Here is a 22,563-nt window from a genome sequence, read left to right on the forward strand (position 1 = left end):
TGAAAACATAAAGCTGATTGTTGACATCAAGACTACAACAATGGGAACACCTAGCAAATGATGTAAAAATAGCTTCTCTCTAGAGATAAGAGTTTCTACCGTTTTTTCAAACAAGAGATGACCTGAATGAAATCGACGGTCTTTTGGCATTGAGAATGCATTACATAGGACACAAAACTAAAGCCATTTTTTCGACTTTTTTAAGTTCTCTCTGACAGCAGTTTTGCCTCATGGCAATGTTCTTTTTTCAATTCATATTGGCACGAGCGAATGGGTTCGTAATGGCTTGAATGCACACAGAACTGACGACAGCTTAATTAAATTTATTTTTCCAGAAACTCTTCATAGTTCTGGAACTTTATACAAACGTACTCGTTACAGCTCTTCTCCGTATGACACAGCAAAATCACTAGTTGCCACTTCAAACTACTAAGAACGCTAAACACAAAACAATACAAAAAGCTTCAAGTGTGTAAGCTCGCATAGTGATCTCTCAATATTCTGAGCTAAACTGTGAACTAAACTGAAAAATGATGCTCTCTCCGGTCTTACACAATTTTCCCGACGGCCACCGAAAAATTCCCAGTACCATCGGTTTCTCGAAATTGCTAGAAGACATATACAATTACAGTTACATAGGGCCGGATACAATAACATACGGATCGGACCAGTTAGTTACTCAGTGACCGAACAAAAATGTCAAGGAACTGTCGCAGAGTTAGGCGACTTCTGGCTATTTCTCGCCAAATTCGGAGACAAAAATTAGTCGCCAAGTTGGCTTCGTCGCCAGCTTAGCGCTATCTTATCAATTTGGGGAGGTAACCATTTATCTCATTGTTAAATGGACTTACCCTTGAAATCCCGTTTTTCTAGCGATGCTTCCACTCTCGAGGCCTTTCATGGTAAATTACAAAACAGATACTAAAATTTGCATATAATTTCATTAACGTTATTTACATATATACAAAATTCGTAACAATATTGTTCATGCACAAGAATTTGGGAAGCTCATACAAAGAAATTTCTCGTTTCCTGGAATATGATGGATTTGGATGGCAAATCAGCTGTGACTTTAAGGTTGTGGCAATTTTGCTGGGTTTACAAAACTGTTACACTAAGTACTGTAACTTCTTGTTTGAATGAGACAGTCGTGCCAGGGATTTACATTACAAAAAGAATGGCTTCCAAATAAAACCTCTTGTTCACACCCGGTTATGAAAAATTGATATTTCATAACTTTTCGTAAATCTAATGGCTGCCATGCTGGTATAGTGGTTAGCAACGCTGACTTCCGTACTGTTGGGCCCAGTTTCGAATCCAAGAGAAGGCTTAATATACAGTTTCTGTGCGGCAGCCGTTCAGTCGGTATAGTGGTTAGCGACGCTGGCTGCCGCAACGATGGGCCCGGTTTCGAATCCCGGAGATGGCATAGATGTTCATAAGCGTGTAGTATCCGTGCGGCAAGGAGGCACTCAAAATACACGGCGACCGGCAAGTCCTTTCGAAAGGTTGGTGGTAGGAGAAGAAGATGGGAAGATTCTTTGACCACTTGTCACTAGGACGGAGGCCTTCTCAGAGGGTTTACCCTTTACCCAGGAGTGTTCTCAAAATTAAGGCGGAAGTTTAACCAGGCAGTTATATTCAGCAATATCTCTATTACCTGTTGTGGCCTAGCTTGACTAGCCGCAGCTGCTGGCCTAGCTTCTACATATACCTGTCTGTGCGGTCATAAAAAAAACTTAAAATATATTGGCGATTGAAAGCCGTCTCGAAAAGTTTGGTGATAGGGGTAGAGGGATGCCGACAATCAATGCCCCAAGTTGATCTTCATCAAAATTACGATGGGGCTGTACGGTAAACACTATACCTGTAAAACTACTGGTGAAGCTCTGTTGTCCGCTCACTTCATCCTGTCCTATTCTGTACATCCAAAGAAGATATTCCTCGCTTCAATTCATACCAAAATACGAGTGGGTTGATAAAAGAAATTTGTGAAGGCATCAATGTAAGACAATTCGGTAGTTTTACTTATGCAACTAAATTTCCAGCCTAAATTTGGGCAAGATAATATAATTGTTCAACCTAGAGTATGTGATTTGTTACACAATTCTCAAATTGGAGAGAAACTAGTGATGGTGAATGAGCAGCATAAAATGCATTTTAATAAGTGTTGCGGAACATAAAAGTTAAAAAAAAATAGAAAATCTTGTGACATCGTATGAAAAGACTAAGAGCCAAGTATCACTCAAAATTCATGGCATTCAATCCACTCTGAATTTCGTCACTGACAGCTGTAATACCAATGATAAGCATGCAGAACACTTTCATAGCAAACTGCAACAATAGAAGAAAGATACAAATAGAAGTTCAATGCAGTTATGTCAGCCGACTTCTGTTGGAGCAGTACTAATGATGACGTACAAGTTAGCTACACTGACGAGGAATAATTATAAAAAAGTGCTCTATATTTATTTTATTAAGTGAAATCCAGGCAAAAGTAGTTGTTTAGTAGCTGAAATTCAACGTTATCATGCAGTCCAATGATATCCTTCGTCGCTATTCTGTGTGCTCTTTCTTCCGAAGCATGAGGAAAAGAGTGAAGTAGCTAGATAAAATGTTGTTCGCATTAAAAAGATAGAACATGTCGTTAGAAGGCATTTGTTCAAAACGATTGTGAGAAACGGATAGATACAGTCCTATAAAGACCTAAAAGTCGAAAGCGTTATGTCAAGAATCTGTAGATGGTTTAAAGACCTGGTGATAAATAAAAACAACCATGTTAAGATCGAAAACGTGCCGCGATCGATTCTCAGGACCGTTATTTGAACTAAACTGTAACAAAGCTTGCTGCAGAGCTACCGAAATCCGGATTATCGATTATCCGGATATACCGTGATAAACAGGTTGCACAAAACAGAGCTTTATGCAAGGAAAGACAGAATTTATGTCCCACACACTCGGGCTGCGAAATGCGCAAGGTTGCAATGGTGCTGAAATCACCGTGATTGAAATAACACAGGCTTCAGCCGAATTCTATTTACCTGTGAATCGAAATTTTGTTTAGAAATGATTCCAGGCGTGTTACAATTTGAAGGGAGCAAACCATACAAATTAAACCAGAAAACTCCGTGACGTGAATTGACATAAAGGTGGTGGCATCATGGATGGACATCATTTTGAATAGCCGCAAGAATATACACATTTTTATTAGTGCAACTGTGGATGCTAAAATAACAAAGATGGGTTCTTGATCTCTATGTTAGCATTTTATGGGTGCAATTGGTCTTTTTCCTAATCGATGATAATGCTTTTCCCCATCGCACTGCAATACTAACCGCTTATCTTAAGCGTGAAGGAAACCAGCTGATAGGATGGCGCGCGTATCTCCCAGGAAGAATACGCGTGGGTGCGATAGGATGCCAACTTTCATTCCTCACCTAGCACTTTCCAAAGCTTCGAGGCGCTATTCATCATGAATACACTTTGTTGTCGCTGGAACTCTTCATTAATCTAATAGGCTGCATCGAAAATCATTGGAAAGCTTACATTTCGATCAGAGGGGACCATACACCTCACTAATTTTTTTAAAATGTTATAACACCAACTTTTCTCACTTTAAATCACATTTCCTGCAATTCTTCCTCTTGAAGATATGTCAGGCAAGAGAAAATAAAGATCTTATATAAGTTTCCAGCTGCAAAATCATTTAGGCTACGTGTGCTTTGTAGTTACTGCTTTAATTTTTAAGAACAAACGATAAGATAAAAAGCGCATGCATTTTCAAACCCCTAAAACAATTATTCAAGTCCCAATATTTGCCTACTGCGTTTACCAGTACAAGAGAACTAATTTAGCAAGAAACACGCTGATCTTTAAATTTTGTTACAACTTCTAAAATACACGGCCAGAATAAAAGAAATAAAAATATATAAAAGAATAAATAAAAGAAAATTTCGGAAAATAAAGTACATATTCGTGTTCCTGACATAACAGTTAGTACGTAACTACTTATTTCTTTTTTTTTTTTTTTTTTTTTTTTTTTGGTTCATTTATACAACGAATAATGTGAATTTTGCTGCAATTTATAAACAAGAGCCCATTAAAAAAAAAAATAATAATATACATAACTCCTGTTCAGAAGGTGAAATTTAGTAAGAAAAAGCTTATTTCATCTCCGTAACAGAGAGAGAATTTTTTTTAAATAGAGCCCCTTACAAGTTAATTTCTAATTGTGATACTCTTCCATTATTTACAGTGTGCTTTTTGTTCTAAATATCGATTTAATTTACGTAACCAAACGAACTCATTCTTCACATGAAACTACTTGAAAATATACTGCAATTTGCTTATAGTATTTTTTCTGCTAATTATAATACGGTTATTCCTCTTTTCAGTGTTTTTAACTGCCTTTGGATCAAACGTGATCTTGAGTTAATCGATTTTTTCTATATTGATCCCAGGAAATCTGAACTGACAATATTTCGTTTCTTTTGAATCAATAGAATATTTTTAATTAATCATTTTCGCAAAAACTATTCGAAATTACCTATAACTTCAGATGTTATTTTATAAAAAAATAATAATAAAAAAAATTAAAAAAAAGTCTTGAGTATCATGTATCTGAAAAAAGCATCATATGCGTACAGAAACGGGCATTCTACATGCTCACATAACCTTATCGTCCAACCACTTAAAGAATAAATTTACTTTAGCTAACCTTGAGAGAGGCATGTGAATGAATGAAACAGGATGGGCACGCGCAGTCTAGGATGCTGTCATTCTTTTTAATAATAGCCATTTGTAAGCTTATGCTCTCTCGTGTTCACATTTTTTCGTTGACATTCCCTGCAGATGTGGCTTATTGTGCTCTTGATTAACAATGATTTGGAAACTTGCATGCAAAGCTCGCAACAGACAAAAATTTTACAAACGTAAAGTCTGCTTCTTGGCCCATTTTATTTCGCAAATACAGTCAATACTGTTTTACAGGGATAATAAGACGAAGCCACGAATAACTCAAAATCACAGTTGCTCCGAAGGCAATTAAAAAAAGCACTGGAATGAAAGATAACCCGTATTATAATTGATAGAAAATTGCTATTAACAATTTACCTGCATTTTCAAGGAGTTTAATCTGAAGAATAAGTTCATTTTGTTATGGGTTAATCCGTATTAAAAAAAAAAAAAAAAAAAGTAATCAGAAGCTAAGTTACAAATTGCATTAATATAATTAAGTTCCAAGTCACGTAAAAATTTGGCCCAAATTCGTTTTTTATTAAGCAATAGTTACATATTCCAGATTACGTATAATTAAATTACAGATGGCTAAAACCATTCACGAATTCTATAGCATCGGCTATTCTGCTGTTATCTCAAGCAGCCGCCCGTTCGGTATAAAAGTCATTAGCGAGGCTGATTGCCCCATCAACGGGCCCGAGTTTGAATCCGAGAAAAGGATGTTCGCAGGCCTATGGTATCTATGCCACAAAGGGGCACTCAAAATACACAAGCCGAAAGTCTACTCGAGAGGTTGGATCCGAGAGACTCTCAGAACACCCAGGGTTCTCTCTAAACATTGGGGTGGAACAGCACAGTTAATGCGTCAGGACTATGCTTATCTTATGCAGCCACAAGAAACGGGTTCCTGGGCCGAAGCCATTTCAGTATATCAGAGTAAGTTCGCATGAGTTGTGACAGCATAAAGTAAAGTCATAGTAATATATGACTAGTCTATATTTAGTAGAACGATAAACAATATATATTCCGTCGCAGAATGATACACAATTGAGTCAAATCAATGGCAAAAAAAAATTCAGTAGAGTCCAAACAAATATTACGTGTCTATGTTAGAGTTTCGTAGCGAGGTCGTCTATGCGTTGAGAGATCATTGAGAAGGCCTCAGTTAAGAAAACTATACATTTATATGTACTATGCACATGTGAGTCAGGAAAGCAGGTGACTGTCTGGAAGCGTCATCTAGAAAGGAAGCTTAGTTATTAGTCGGAGAAAGAAGGTAGTACTAGAGAGAACATACAGGCTTTGTTGGAGTAATAAACAAACTCTCACTCTCCTACTTTCTTCCTATCTTTAGTTATTGTTTAAGATGGTTAAAATGTGTCAACTATAGCGCACATTCAAATCATAATGCATAAAACGTGTATCGGAATAACAGAAATGACGAAACATGCAAGAACAGGATTTTCGGTTAAGTTAATAAGTTAAGCTGTGCCGAGTTCTTTGGCCCCTCCATAGAAATCCTACATTTCTTGTTGATTTATTTCTGATTGATTATCAAAGTGCAAAAGCATGCCACCCAAGCAAGGTATACTCATTAGGTTCATTTGAATCTGCGTAAGAAACTTATTTGCTTATTTTAATTGTTTTGATAAATCCCATATATCAGGAAGAAACTTCGGAAAATAACTGCTACCCTGAAATTCACTTGCTTTAATTATTTTGATGAGTTTCATACCAGAAATACAGGAAATCTAACCTTCAATGCATTTGCAATCTCATAATTTTGTATGCTTTGAAATATCACCAGCAAACTATTTCGAACATTTAATTGATATTTTCAAATGCATGTTTTAGCTGTTAATAACTCAACTTTCCTTTAAATCATTTACTTCTGTTTATTTGTTTAAAGGATTTGATATATTTTAATGCAAGATAAGCTTTTTCAGTGCTCTGAATATATCATTCCTAAAACTTGCAAGACAAGCTTTTTCAGTGCTCTGAATATATCATTCCTCAAACTTACTCAAGCACATTTTTTAACTAAATTTTCTATGAATTATACCTTTCTCTAATAAAATCTGAAACACCTTTTCTCATCTAACGTTTTTCATGGAAAAATATTTTCGAAAAATTTCCCTTACGTCTTTTCTCTTCTCTGACGAGTTCTGATTGATTTTTAAAGAAGATAATAAAGAATTTCATTCATTTAAATATACTTTCTACAGATTAAAATTTTTAGTTCGTATTTTACAATTTTAGTATCACTAGAAAGAATTTTGCTACATTAAACTTCTAATTAAGAAATAAACAGAAAAATTTTTTTTAAAAATCTGAAAGCTTTCATATTTTACATTACGTAAAAAGAAGCGATTTTTTAACGTTTTCTGTGTTACCTTTATTTATTAAATATCATGCTCTCAATATCGCAAAATATTTTTTAAATGAGCAAATCTTTAGAATTTCCGATACACAATCTCGCGTGCTGGAGATAAGAATGTACAGTGTTGCCATTGCTCGCTTTGAAACCGTTGAGTTCTTAATCAAAAATTCATAAATGCTTTAAAAATATGAAATAGATAATTAAAGCTTATTCCAAATTTGGGCTTCCAGATGGCTATATTCGGGTGGAGACGTAAGTTATTCAAAATTCGAGGGCTACACATTTATGCAGATTCCTCATTATTTAATTTCTTTAAATATAATACAGAGCTCTAATATTTGATTGCAAGAATTTAAAAAGTGATTCGCCGTTTATAGTGAATCAATACAAAATGACAAAACCAAATGAATAGGCAAATCGCCCCTTTGGACTAATAAATAAATACATTTTTACTAGATTGGGATAAGAATATTTTTTGCTCAAGTATACATTTTGTTACATGCTTTAGCTTGAAACTCCGTCTCTTTTTATCTCTAAGCGAAGGTTAATGGCCTTGTCCAGGATTCTGACGTTAGAATTACTCAAAGAATTACAGCCTTGAAACGCATGCGCAGGGAATTCCAAGCTCAAAAATTCTTGAAACTGGTCTTTCATGTGTGGGGGGAAAATACGAGAGTAAATCAAAAGCTTCTAAATCACATACTATAAAAGCTACAGGGGAGATGCACGAAAGAGAGTAAATATGATATATTAAGCGCACGTGACTATTTTCCGAATTCATACAAATCCGGGAAAGTTATCTATTTTCCAAAAATCCCAAAGAGGGGGAAATATATATATATTTTGATGCCGACAGACTAGCTGACAGCATCTGAGGCAATCTGATTCATTGATAGAATAAGAAGCAAATCACAGATAGTGCACTGTATTTAACCTGATGTTTTAAGTGCTTCACAAAGCCACCCACCAACGAAACTTCTCTGACTACGCTACACCTTCAAAAGGAACTCGCTGCCCTTTTCAGAAATTAATAAAAAGACGGAATATATAGTTAATTAGTTAATCGGGCAGTAAAGCAGGATTTTAAAAAGTTAAAATTCAAGTACATAAAAGTGCAGTAACATTATTTTGCAATCGAAATCTTAGCAAGATTAATATTTCCTTGATATCCTGCACTTTTCCTTTCCAACTCCGTAGAACAAATATTTCATTATTATTATTTCCCCCCCCCCCACAAACTCCACAGAACAAATATTTCTTTCTTTCCTTTTTTTTTTTTTTTTTTTTTTTCCCATAGGGTTAGCTGCATTTCATTATAATCAATTTTAAGAGCTTCTTTAATATGGAAATGTTATACAAACAATTTGGAACATTTATTTAGTAAACCCAGGTTAATGTTCAATTAATGTTCCTGCCAATGATGGTACAAAATATTTTTAAGTTATACATTAATCTTAAGCACAAACCTAAAACTGGGCAGCAAGGTACGGTAATGTAATGAAAATGTTGGTACGTCAAATCCCATGCATAATCAGCACAGAAATAATCCAACACGATTCACTGCACACAACCACCAGCCATATATCACTTGAAATGAACAGTCTTCTTGGGCTGGTGTTTGGTTTCCATATGGGTTCATAGCTAAAATCGGTCAGCAAGGAATTTCGATTTGCTTTTCTGTGGTCATAAGGAATACAGCGGTCATTCTTTAGGTGTATTGTACCTGGGGATAACACCATGCATTAATAATGACTTAAAAAATGGATAACGCTTTTGGATGGTAAAATTCTCATTTATTTCTCTCAGATCACTGCAAGATTTTTCGACGGCAAAAGTGTCCACAATACCTAGTTTTAGGAAATAAAATAAGTGAACATTCTGTGGAAAAACTAAAAGAATTCGGCAAAAAAGGGGATTCAAAAATTGTCTGAAAGAAAGGTAGAAGGTCATAGATGAGACAGTAACTTATCGTGGTAGCAATTCCTGCAAAGTTTAGGGGATTTTCTAAAATTTCGCAAATATCAAAATTTTCCGCAAGTGCCGAATAAATCGTTGAATTCCTGATTTTTGTCCTAATTTTTAATATCTATTATAACTGTTAGATTACTTTTACATTTAAATAACTTTTATGCTACTTTTATGCTCAAATTTCCGCAAAAATACAAAGTAAACCTATTCCAAAATACAAGCTAGAAGACTGATTTACCTTTAAGTTCCGCTACCTTTAATTCTGGAATATGAGAAGTGAAGTCATTTTTCGAAGTTATATGAAGTCGCCCTACGTTGCCCTGTCAGTTCTAACACACATTTTCGATGCCAAACGATGATGTTTATTTAGTAATGTACAACTTAATGAACTAAATTTTGTACGTTAACTATAAAAACTGGCCAATTAAATGATAATCTTGATCTCAAATAAAGGTACTGAATACGCTACAAAATTTCATTGGCTTATAAATTTCAGTTAAAAATGTATTATATAATTTTTATTCAGTTACAAGGTAATTGTTTAATTCTTTCATCTCATAGACATTCTCCTTGGGGAGGAGTGACTGTAATGAAGAGCCTCAACTTAAATTGTTAACATGAATCCTAACAAGGCGAGAAAGTTTCTCTAATTTGCACTCCTTACTCCGCGATAAAATTTCTGCCTTAATGAATAACTACCAAAATATCACTGCTAAGTCACTGGCAACACTAAAAGAAACTAAAAGAACACTAAAAGAAATTCGGGAAATTTTCAGAGCAATACGATGCAATATAAATAACTTATATATTAAAAGCAAACTACAACAATAATTCAAAATATAAAAAGTAGTGAACAGCAGCAATAAATGAAAATACCTTTAAATATCGATAAAACAGCCGCTCTGTTGGCATAGTCGTAGTAGAGCTCGCTGCTTAAGCCCGGAGAAAGCATGGATGTTTTGTGACACGAGGGCACTTAAAAGACCACTGAGCTGAAAATCTTTTCGAGACGGTGGTGGTAAGGAAAAAAGGGGTGGAAAACCCTCTGATCTGATTCCCGGGAGATTCTCCTTCGAAACTGCAAAACGCTGAATAATTCGTACTTCCACCTATTAAATACCCACGGCCCAAGTCAATGACAAGCGCAACTCTTGCTTCTTGACCATGACACAATTCGTAGACTTGATTTGATGTTACTGTTAGACAAATGAGATAGGTCACAAACAACAACATATTTCACTAATGGCAATGGTATGTTATCTTAATACAACCAGTAACTTCTCATGATCAAGCTAGGTCATTTGCATGAGTTGCGAAATATTTAAGATGATCTGCTTGATAAACTTAGGCTCCTTTCCTCAACGAAAAGATATAATTCATGATAGCAGAATTAAATAGAATAAAATTCACCAACAGCATATTATGAATATGCTTCACAAGTACACAAAAGAAAAGAAAAATAATAGCTAGTGCATCACAAACAATTTTTATGTTTATGCCCATTTACTATATAGCTTCTTCAATCATAAAATTTCAAAGCTGATTTAATAAAAATGTCGGACCACTTCATATAATGTAAATACGTAGTTTCATATTCCATAATTCCGTAAAGCCTGTACTCAATATAAACTAAGAAATAGCATATCTTATCTGCCTTCTGTAGCACATAAACAGAAAAACATTTTAGCTTTTAACAAAAATTTATTGAATTCTATACATTAATATTTTCCTCAAACGTTAGAGAAAATATCCACTTGTATTAAGTCATCTGAATTAAACCTGTTCAACACTGAAAATTTACATAGCGGGATCTCCACGCGCTTCGCAATAGCTTCCTAATGAGTTAACTGCTCACTTTTTTAAAGGGTGCCAGCGGTGGGGAGTTCTCCTTTGGGGGAATTTCATAGTTTCAAGGTCAGCTTGACTCCAACCTTTCTTCCTGCTGTGCCATTAAAAATAATCTAAATCTAAATAAACGTATATGTATTTATCAAGTTTGAGAGAGAAAAGTGGGATTATCTTCTAGCAATGCTGAAAGGGGTGCATGAAGAAGAAAAAAAAAAAGAGAGAGAGAGAGAGAACCCTGTTCCACACGAACTATTTTCCTTCCTTCTGCGACTATTCAAGTCATGGTTTATTGGATTATGGCAAAATATTCTAGGGCATCTCCTAAGGGGCGGAAAGCTTTCGTGGCGGAATTTCTAAAGAAAACGGGCTCGTATACACGTTACGCATGGGGAAAACCACAAAAACGTCCATGCGATTAGCTTGAGCTCATTCACCTGGAACCGAATCCCGATCGAATTAACAATATTTAACGACTTTACAGTTCGGCCGCTGGTGGGCCTCGAATTTAGAAGGAATAAATTAAATTAATCTAATGATTTACATCAACTTAGCAACCAAAACTCAGTTAGTTTGTCACAGCAATGTGTTGACTCAAATACATTTAGTAAAATAACAGGATTGTTCCCAACAAGTTGAATAGAGTGAGTGACCGAGACAGTGAGATAGGAACGTCTCTGAACATAAAAAAGGAGGTGATTACAAATCTGGACTTGATACCTAAAACATTATCCAAGTAATAGATGAAACTTTTTACTAACGAAGATCTTTCTCGAAGGCGTCCGAGTAGACTCACGGTGGTATTTCTAGGTTCACATAACACAGCTTCTAACAAAATATAACAGTGAAAAAGAATGTAAAATAGGTTATTACAAATTAAATCTATGCCCATTTGTTGTATGTGTGAATTAACGCAAAAAACAGTTTTTCTGTCATATACACAACACATAAATCGCCTGGAAACGAAAAGTAACTCTCGATGAACCATTGAACTTCTTTACACTGGCCATCAAAAACAGTTCTAACAAAATTATTTGTTAAAAAAAACGAGTTCTGTTACAAGAAAAGAGCTGCCGTGATCGATATAGCGGTCAGGCCACTGACTGCCGTACAGATAGATAAAGCTGGGTTCAAACCCAGGGAGAAAGCTTGGATGTCTGTAAGTATATATAGTCTGTGAGATAAGAGGGCATATAAAACACTGTCTAGCCGATAGTCCAGACTAGTTTAGTGTTTGGGGAAGAAGGATGAGAGACCTCCGGATCCGTCTCCCAGAATGCTGCCCATCAGATCTGGAGCGGAGCTGTACGGTTAGTGCGGTGATTTTATACATGTACAAACAACGGTGAAATTCTGGTATCCTAGCCACTTCTTTACTTTTACAAGAAAAGAACTTGTGCTGATGCACTGATTATTCGCTCGCAGATTATGCGTCCTACGGATTATCCGCGTATCGTCCGCCAAGAAAGTTCTCAAACAGGAACCTGAAGATGAAACTAGGAAAGTCACTCTTGAATTCTGATACAGTGAATCTTACTGATAAAGACGGGATCATAAAGCTTTAGGTTAATACATGGCAAACAATGCAGGTTCTGCCACTAAAAAGGTCACGGCATCAAACCTCGTTAAAGTTGTCAGTTGTATTCAATTTTAAAAATAAATATGACGAAAACACTAGGAAGAATGAATGAGTGCTGAGGGCTAAGATGGATTTCATCAAGATACTGATGCAGTGACTCAAGAGGAATAGTAGGAATGAAGATGAAATAGATGGGAATACGGATCACTGTGTTAATTAACAGAACTGAAATCTAGGGGAACTGCTCAGAAAATTGGAAAAGTAACTTCAGAAATTTGTCTTGTACATTTATATTTCACTTAAAGCTTATCGAAAGACACCCGTAAATAGCACAGTATATTCAATTCTGGAAGAATGTTTTATTTTGAAGTACTTATTACAAAAGTAATGCACTTTAATGAACCAATAACATCAAGTACGCGAGTCTTACTTTAACCTTCTGACACTTCGTCAAAGGCATGAATATCAAATTTAAAGCAGGAATTCTCTTCTATTTTAAATTCGATCTACACATTGAAAACGAAACCCAGTCTTCAGTTATTTAAACTGAATTTGAGTTTGACACAGTAAAAAAAAAAAAAAAAAAGGAACATTTAACAAAAAAAAGTGCAGTTACAAACTGAAATTGATAGCTTTTTCAAAAGCGCATCTGTCTGGAGATAAGTAAGGGGAACAATTTTTCCCCTTCCGAATCTTTAAGAAATGTTCGTGAACGTTCAAAGCGCTACAATTACGGGAGAAAAAATGTCAATGGCTAAAGCACTTAACTTGGTGCACTTAAATATTTAAATATGGACATCGTAAATTCAATTTCCAGTCTGAAATGACCTTATGGATAATAATATTAAGTAGGAAAACGTTTTTAATCCCACAAACGACCTTCAACTAAAAAATTTGGGTGTGCCAAGTTCAGCAATAATTTCAAACGTCTTAAAAAATATTTTTTGGCATACCATTATTATGCAGTTGTTACAGTTTTACAATTGTACAGCTGTTATAGTTTCACAAATTATTAACAGCTCAGCCAAATATTCTGTACTGAATACAATCGCCATAAAATCTGTAAATCAACAATATGTCATTATTAAAGGAGGGAAGAAGGGAATTCAGAAAATGCTTTGTATATAATTTTTTTTTTCTGAATATAGATCATCTTCTATAACAAAGGCTAAAAATGGAAACATCATAAATCCAATACGGTAACCAAGGAATAATGAACAAATAAATATAAATAATATGTAAGTAATTGGTAAAAGCCACCAGAGAATATGTTTTACAGTCTTTTGTTAAATGCTGAAAATTAATTCATGCTTATTTATACATATGATTGCTAATATTTAGATTTAATTGCTAAAATCATCAAAAGCCAGCTCAAGTAGCCCAGTTATCTCAATATTTTGGCTTTGCTACAATTTCTACTTTCATCAGCTTCCACCAGAATATAGATTAGTTGAAGTATGAATAAATCGGAATATGTAAATAGAGGCTTTGTAACAAAAAGTCAAATTTTACAGGGGCAACGAAAAACTATCCCATTCCTCACAAGAATGTCAGACGTTTAGTTGTCACGTTAGATATTATAGACTAGTTAGTAACATTAGATATTAATCTTAGATCATTTTAATCTGTTAACTACTGAAGAACAAACTAAACTATCAAAAGCAACAGAATGGATCTTTAGAATAATGTTATTTTACTTTTCAATCTGATTCAACTAAATAAAAATGTATTTAATTCATGATATAGATAATAAAAAACATCAAATATTTTTAGAAAATTGCATTATATAATTTTTCACATTTCAAATATATTCGGAAGATATGCAATATACACTGACTATCAATAAGTATTTGGACACCTATGCAAATGACGATATCTGCGGTCCTAAGGTACGTCACGGACTCCGCCGGTATATATCGTGTAGGAAACAGCATCGGCTTTAGGGATACCTCATCGCCAACCAGATGTCTTATCGCTCATCACGTGACATTGGTCACACCCCCTGCATCTGCTATCCTGTCTCCACAAGAACTACGTTCGGCATTTCCTTACCTGCGGCGCTCCTAGAAGCACCAAAGTTCGATAGCCGGAACACAACCTGCGATTTCGCAGGTTAATCGCGGCAAATAAAGCAAGCTGGAGTTGGAGATCGGCTTTAGTTGCATGCAAGATGCCTCGCAGTTCGGAGCTCTCCGATTTCGAGAAAGGTATAATTATCGGGTATCACAAATGTGGCCGATCCTTAAGGGACATATCTAGCGATCTGAAGTACCCAAAATCGACAGTGGCCTATGTGATTAAGAAGTGGAAGGTGAGCGGTGATTGTCGGAATGTGCCCCGAGTCGGCAGACCAACGAAACTGGGAGATAGAGACCGGCGAGTGCTGTCCAGAGAAATTCGGAAGAACCGCACCCAACCGATGCCCCTCATCCGCGAGGAGTTTCAACAGGCATCCGGGAGTATTGTTTCAATGAATACCATCCGTAAGGAAGCACATCTGCTTGGTTTTCATGGTCGTGCTGCTACCCATAAGCCTTTGATCACAAAGTCCAACCGCGCTGATCGGTTAATGTGGTGCAAATCGAAATTGGACTGTAGATCAGTGCAAACGGGTTCTTTGGAGTGACGAATCAAGGTTCACCCTTTACGGTTCGGATGGCAGGGTCTGGGTCTGGCGTCTACCTGGAGAACGTCTCCTGCCAGAATGCATTGTGCCAACAGTCAAGTTCGGCGGAGTGGAATTATGGTCTGGGGGTGTTTCTCCTGGTATGGGCTGGGACCCTTGGTCCCCATTCATGGTAAGCTCAACTCCGATGCCTACTGCACTATTTTGGAGATGACAATGTGCTTCCTACGTTGTGGCGGTTTTACGGATTGGACCCCTGTTACTTTCAGGACGACAATGCCAGTTGTCATGTTTCGACGTTAACCAAGGCTTGGTATGGTGCCAATGGAGTTCATCGAATGGACTGGCCTGCCCAGAGTCCAGACCTTAACTCTATCGAGAACCTCTGGGACGAGTTGCATCGCCGAATTCAGGGGTGCACTACCCGTGCAAAATCGGTGAATGAACTTCTATGTCTTCTCCAAGCTGAGTGGAAAAAAATACCACTATCTGTCATACAAGGACTTGTGGAAAGTATGCCTCGGAGGGTCCACACTGTAATTACCTCGTGGAGGCTCTACCAACTATTGATTTTGAATAAAGTTAGTTTTTCTTTTCTATCACAGGTGTCCAAATACTTATTGGTAGTCAGTGTATATAACATTCCCTTATTAGCTTAAATGTATTTTCATCTATTATCCTATAAAACATTTCCATATTCCTCCACCCAAACCATCTTTATTCCTAATCTTTACTGGTAAACCATTTTAAACTTTAAGAGTCCTTTTGAACGACAATTTAAGTCTGAACCATTTCAGAATACTTTTCCTGGGGGGGGGCATATATTAGGAAATATGTATGTGACAAAAGCCAACCTGCGTATATGCATACCCCAATGTGTTTGAATACACATGGATATACACACTTCAACCCTCATTTTGCTGACGAGTGTTTCTCTCCTCCATCAAAACATGCTACATTCTAAACCATAATAACCTCAATCAGACTATTCAAGTTTACTAGCTGATGAGTAATAAACATTCCATCTTTTTAGAAGTGAGATATGTCGTAAATCCAACTATAAAATTATAAATATGAGCTTTACAGAAGTAAGTTTTTCTCATAAATTTTTAATAGACATAAATATGCTTCTTTTCATAACTATTTGAGAATCAAACAGTACTATGATCCATAAGGAAGCCAAAAAACGCTTGTCACTAACGAGATTGCCAGAGAGTTGGGACTTTTAGTGGACGTGTAAATAATCAGAAAGTATCAAAAATATAAATAAATTTGAAATATTAACTAAGCCGAAATCTTTTCTTACACAGTGTTCTTCTATAAAATAAGTGAACAAAATTGCAATGCAATGAAGTCAATAAAAAATCATATTCCAACAGTACAACTAGCCCTCGAAATTTCATTTAACATAGACTATCTGCCAGCCAACACAAAGTCCCTTTTTCAGTCAACAGGAAAACACACTATATATACATTAAAATATCTCTATAAGAAAATGTTTGCAAATAGAATTTTGGACGTTGAGAAGCTAACTAACAATAAATACTGTAGAATTTAAAATATGAAATCTGACAATGAGTTTCAATTTGACAATTGCCATAAAAGGTATTAAATTTCAATTCTGATTAGTACCTGGGAGGGAAACTCCTTATAACTGAATACGAAGATTCTGGAATAATCTGGCTCACCAGTGAGAAAGTGGATTAAACCACTGATTGGTAGTTTGATCCAAAAGATAAGCCCCGAAAATGAGTTGACTGCATGAGCATTTTCCTGATTTTACCCATGTATAACTTGAATATGAGTCAATTTCCCTTTTAAGGAGATAGTCCTAGTATGTTTTGCCATACGAATAAATAATCGGAAACATGAAAATCTGTTGTTATCCATAGATTAATACAAGATTGTACGAAGATACATTCATATATATGGATGATATATGGTTAGGAAGTCATATCATCCTAACCATACATCACGATGGTTAGGATGATATGTTTTGAATAAGTTAAATAGCGATATGAAGATTGATACTCAAGCTTAGAAATTTTTAACAAATATGAATCAATAGCATTTTTAATAAAGTAGATAGCGTGACAGCAGTGGCAAGTTTCCTCGTGATGATGATGAGGAAGTTGATGATTAGGACAATAAAGGAAAAACAGAAACATTTAATTTGCCTCCCTACGTAGAGTCGTAACTAGGGAGGGGTAGTCATAGCTATGGCAGACGGCTGTAGATTTCGCACCCCCTCCTGTTTGCTAAGAATGGAAAATATTTAATTCTAAAATTTCATAACATCACTTTGGCTCTCCTTGGATTGCTGTGCCCAATAACAGATGTACCCCCTTAACCTCTGTAGCTATACCCCTGACCTTAGGTATCTGGAACAAAGTAAAAACCAAAAAGTCTTGGCACATTGTGAATGTTTCAGCCACCTTTGTGATTTAATGATAACAAAAATTAACCGCTTGCCTGATTATCCCGAGTTATCTCTGGTTCGTATATATTGCAGTTAATTATTATACCGAGAAAACTCGGGCGAAGCAGAATTTGTTAGTACGATTTCTTTTATCACGGTTTTATTCGGTCTGGAGGAAATGAAAGGAAATATTCAGCTTTGATTGGCAATTTGCCAAATTTTATTGCTTGCGGGATTCTTTTGGAGGAACTGGTCACGTGTTTCCCTATTGTATTGTATACGTTGGCTTGTGGATTAGTAATGTATAAAGAAGGATGCATGCATTGAAAAAAAAATAAAATGATGGCCATGATGCAAAATAGCGAAAGCGATGATTTTTCAGATAATAATTATGAAGAGGTGGAAAAAGAAAAATCAAATCCAACGAGACAGTGTACTCTGTGCTCCCGTGAAAGAGATTCCAGCGGTAAGCCAGTAAGAAAAAGAGACCAGATACCAGTGTAGAATGTCGGGCATCACTCTGTGTTGTCCCTTGTTTCAAAAACTATCATACAAAGATTAATATTTAACTTTTTTTCCGTTTGCCCGAGATAACTCGGGAGAGTAAACTAATATTAAAAATAAATGCTTTTACACCTTCAAAAAATTAAAAATTCAACTTAAAACCTACATATTTTGATTTGTTTCGTTTTGTTGTATTTAATAATAAAATTTAAAAATGTGATGATTTTTTGCAGTTTTTTTCAAAAACATTTGTAAGGGAAGCGGTTAAGAGTAGAAACTGAACTTTGAAAAATATAGTCAATTTCTTGATTTAGGTTATTATGAAAAGTGATCTATCAGAAGAATCACCTTTAAATTATAATTGTTTAAAACAATTGGAATTTTCTGCAAACTTCTTATTTTTACACACTAATGATCTAAAGTTACTATTCATATCCTAGAAAATAAAAACATACACTGCTGGTCATTTAAATTGCAACACCAAGAAAGACAAGAGATATCACAACAAAATTTATTTAGTAGATAACATGTTGACCAAGTATCAAATGATTAAATTTATAGACTTCTGTGAAGTGTGGTTCCATCCAGAGTAGCCACCATTGTTGAAGATCACCGCTGCCACACGCCTCGACATTGATTCAAAGAGACTTTGGATGTATTCTTGGGGTACAGCAGACCAAGCACTTTCCACATGTTGCCAAAGTTGATCTAGTGTGGCAGCTTGAGATGTAATCTGGGTCAATCATTCAGTAACCATGGACCATATGTTTTCTATTGGCGAAAGATCCGGAGAGAGAGCCGGCCAGGGAAGCAATTCAATTGGCGATTGACGAAGAACCCGTGGACAATGGGTGCCACATGTGGTCGTGCATTATCCTGTTGAAATATAGCTGTGGCAAGCCCTGATGGTAGGGAAGAACAACTGGCTCCAACACCTCGGACATGTAGTGCTGGTTGTTTAAAGTACCGGCAATGCGTATTAGAGGAGTGCAACAGTGATATCCAATACCACCCCATACCATAATACCTAGTGCAGGACCAGTGTGGTGGTGCATAACGCAGCTGTTCAGCATCCTCTCTCCACGGTGTCTCCAGACTCGAATCCGACCATCGTGGTGTTGCAGACAGAAGCGTGATTCGTCAGTAAAAACAATTTCATTCCATTCTGCCATCCACATCCTTCTTTCATCGCACCATTGGCGGCGGAGACGTATGTGGTTCTGCGTCAAGGGTAGACGGAGCAACGGACGTCTTGCGGACAGACCACTCTGCTGTAAACGGCGTCAAATTACAGACTGAATGTGCTGTGCTATGGTTCGTGATGTGACTGAGCGATCCGTCACTGCCATGCGCACAATGTTCCTGTTATCACGTGAAGTGGTGCACTGAGATCGATGCGATTGAACAAGTCGGTCCGTCGTACCCTCCTGCATCCAATGGTCACATATCCGCATTACAATTGTTTGGTTTTGTCCAACACAACTACCCATTTCCCTGAAAGATAATCCACACTCTCGGTAGGCCACTATCCTTCTTCTGTCGAACTCGGATACTTGATCAAAATGATGATCACTGTTTACTACGAGGTATAGTTTTTTTTTTTTTTTTTTTTTTTTTTTTTAAACCACAAGAAAAACACAATTGCCAAACTTGAAATCGTCGAAACCTTCAAGCCTAATAGCGCTTTGAAGTGGCGCCACAGGCGCGCGTGATGTGCGTCCGCCCTGAAATTCTAATCACTTGCATATCTCACCTGCGCTAATGCATGTTGTAAATTTCGTGTTATTTGCATGCTTCATTCAGGGTGTTGCATTTACGGTGGCCAGCAGTGTATTTATCAAAAAAATAGCATGGTCAGCAATACGAAATTTTACAGTGTACTTTAAAATTTTAATATCTTTTGCCATATTTTAAGATTATTTATTTTAATATATATTTTAACTAGTTTACATTAACAACGTTTTGCAGTATGTTAAAATACTCCTGAAACATAAATTTGAGCTTATGTAACTGCAGTCAGATCTTCTGAATTATACATGTTGTGTTTCAAAACTACCTATTTAAAACAAACAAGTATTACATAATTTTTAAATTTTTCATGAAATAGAAGATTACAATATTAACTGAATTGGATTACTTAATTACCCTGCATAATTCAATAAAAAAGAGAAAAAAAGTTTATTACCTTTTGCTATTTCTAAAATATATATGATATGCGCAAAAAAAATACAGAAATCAAAAATTTTAATTTACAATAACCCATTAAATCTTCTTTTTAATTTGGTTATTTCCCCTTTCTGTCCTAAAAAGGGTAATTGCTTATAATAAATTATACTAAACTGTATCATTGCAAAATTAATTCTCCTTGCATGATTCTTTCATAATGGTAATGACACAGGCATTTCAGCCAATAATAATTTTAAATTTTTTATCTGAAACTTTTAGTAACCAACAGGGATAAAGCTAAAACAAAACTGATTCATTCTGAATCTGATTTTCATCTTAGACACATTGCATTCTCTCTCTCTCGCACGCACGCACGCATTTTCTTCTACCAAAGAGTTGTCGCCTTTTTTTTTTTTTTTTTTTCATTAAAATTACTATAAAGATGAAGAAAAAATATAAATGTTATTAAGAACAGGCAAACAGATTTCATCTATTATGCTGCTTAATTCATATTAAGGACATGCTTCTGAAGATTAAGAAAGAGCGGTACCTATTATAGTGGTCCCCAACATTTAATTGCTAATGAACCAAAATGTAACATTAGTGAGGTAGAGATATTTCAGTTGATTAGTGATTCAATCTTGGGGGCCATTATAATAAGAAAGTATTGAAAAAATTAAATTGGCTAATATGACTCATGTCTACTTCTTCAAGTATTGGCTTTCATCCTCATGTATCTCTACACCATTATTAAAAATTATATGATTTTATATATTGTAATATCTCAAGATTAGACGATAGCTGTAATGGAATTCAAGAAGTTTATTTTGCAGATACGTAGGCTTTTCTTTCCCAACCTCTGATGGGCTATAAGAAAAGACGGGTGAATATGCAAAAAGATTTTATTATGAAAAGTAATAAATTTGAGTAAATTTAAATACAAGTTATTTCTCTACATAATCACTTTGATGATCGAGGCATTTGTCATATCTGAGAACAAGCTTTGCAATACCCTCTTCATAAAATATTCCCACCAATGATTGGAAGTGAGTTGTGACCAATGAGTTTCACACCAATGATTTGAAGTGAGTTCTTTGAGCTCCACATCATTTTGGAAGCACTGCCCCCAAGCCACTGCTTCAGTTCAGGGAAAGGATCAAAATTATTTGGTGCTAGGTCGGGACTACGAGTATATGGTGTTTGTTTGAAAATGACCCATTGAAATTGCTGAAGGAGTCGCTGGGTCACACGAGTACTGAGAGGACGGGCATTGTTGTGGAGTATAACAATTCCAAGAGTCAGCATGCCTCTTTGTTTGTTTTGAATAGCTCTCCATAAGCATTGCAAAGTTTCACAATATGAATCTGCATTAACTGTTGTTCCAAGCTGCATAAACTCCATAAGCAACACATCTTTTTAGTCCCAAAAATCTTACAGTTTGCCATAACCTTACAGTTTTTGAAAGTTCACTTGAATTTTTTTGTCTCTTTGGAGAATATACGTGCATCCATTGTTGTGATTGTCATTTTCTTTCGGGTGTTTCATATTGAACCCATGTCTCATCACCTGTCACAATGGATTTCAAAAAATCTTCTCCATCAGTATTGTAATGGTAAAAAAACTCCAATGCTGCAGCCACTAAGTCAGTTTTGTGGTTGTCAGTCAACATCTGTGGCACCCAGCGAGAGCAAACTTATCTGTAGTGCAACTGTTCAGTAACGATAGAGTACAGGGAAGATCTTGAAACTTCAAGAAATTTCATCGATAATTCACTTATGGTGAACCTTCGATTTTCCCTAACCACTTGGTCAACTCATTGAACAATGTTGTCTGTAGGGACAGACTTGCGTCCTTGACCCCTTCATCATGCACATCAGTTCGGCCATCTTTAAACTTTTGACATCATTCATGAAGAATGCCATCACTCATCATCATATCTCCATACACTCATTCTTCGATGAATTTTCAGTGCACTGTTCCCTTCTGCCTGGAAGAATTCAATAACAGCTTGCAATTCACACTTGACAGGAGAATCAATAGCAACCATGTTTACGTGACTGCAACTCAACAGGAAATGGCATGCTGAACTGAAGATGGAGCATGCGGAGGGGGAGATGCGCAGTCAGTCACCTAATATGCCCACCAACCACCTGCCGCATGCCTGGTCATTATACTGTGCGATCAGAGGTTGAAAAAAAAACACCTCGCACAATGATCAACCTGCAGACAGACGTGGCTGCAGAAACATCACATAATTTTATGACTGGAGAACTAATTTTTGAGATGCATATTTTCGTTCATACATCATATGGGAGCTATATGCACCCCACAACTTTGCA

The 22,563-nt window shown here is 36.0% G+C and overlaps 1 protein-coding gene across 3 annotated transcripts in view; it reads right to left on the reverse strand.

Moving 5' to 3' along the window:
- LOC118204138 (putative fatty acyl-CoA reductase CG5065) overlaps window positions 1–22,563 on the reverse strand; it is a 160,979-nt gene that overhangs the window by 103,416 nt on the left and 35,000 nt on the right. Inside the window, exon 1 of one of the 3 annotated variants that reach the window (XM_085821003.1) lies at window positions 9,962–10,138. The exons of the other annotated variants lie outside the window; for them this stretch is intronic. The gene's annotated coding sequence lies outside the window, so the exon portion shown is untranslated. Of the gene's footprint in view, window positions 1–9,961; window positions 10,139–22,563 lie in introns of those variants that run through there. 3 annotated transcript variants of the gene reach the window in all.

This window comes from Stegodyphus dumicola, chromosome 7 (assembly GCF_044657685.1).
Source record: "Stegodyphus dumicola isolate Sdum_Otavi_A_Nest chromosome 7, ASM4465768v1".
Lineage (NCBI taxonomy): Eukaryota > Metazoa > Arthropoda > Arachnida > Araneae > Eresidae > Stegodyphus > Stegodyphus dumicola.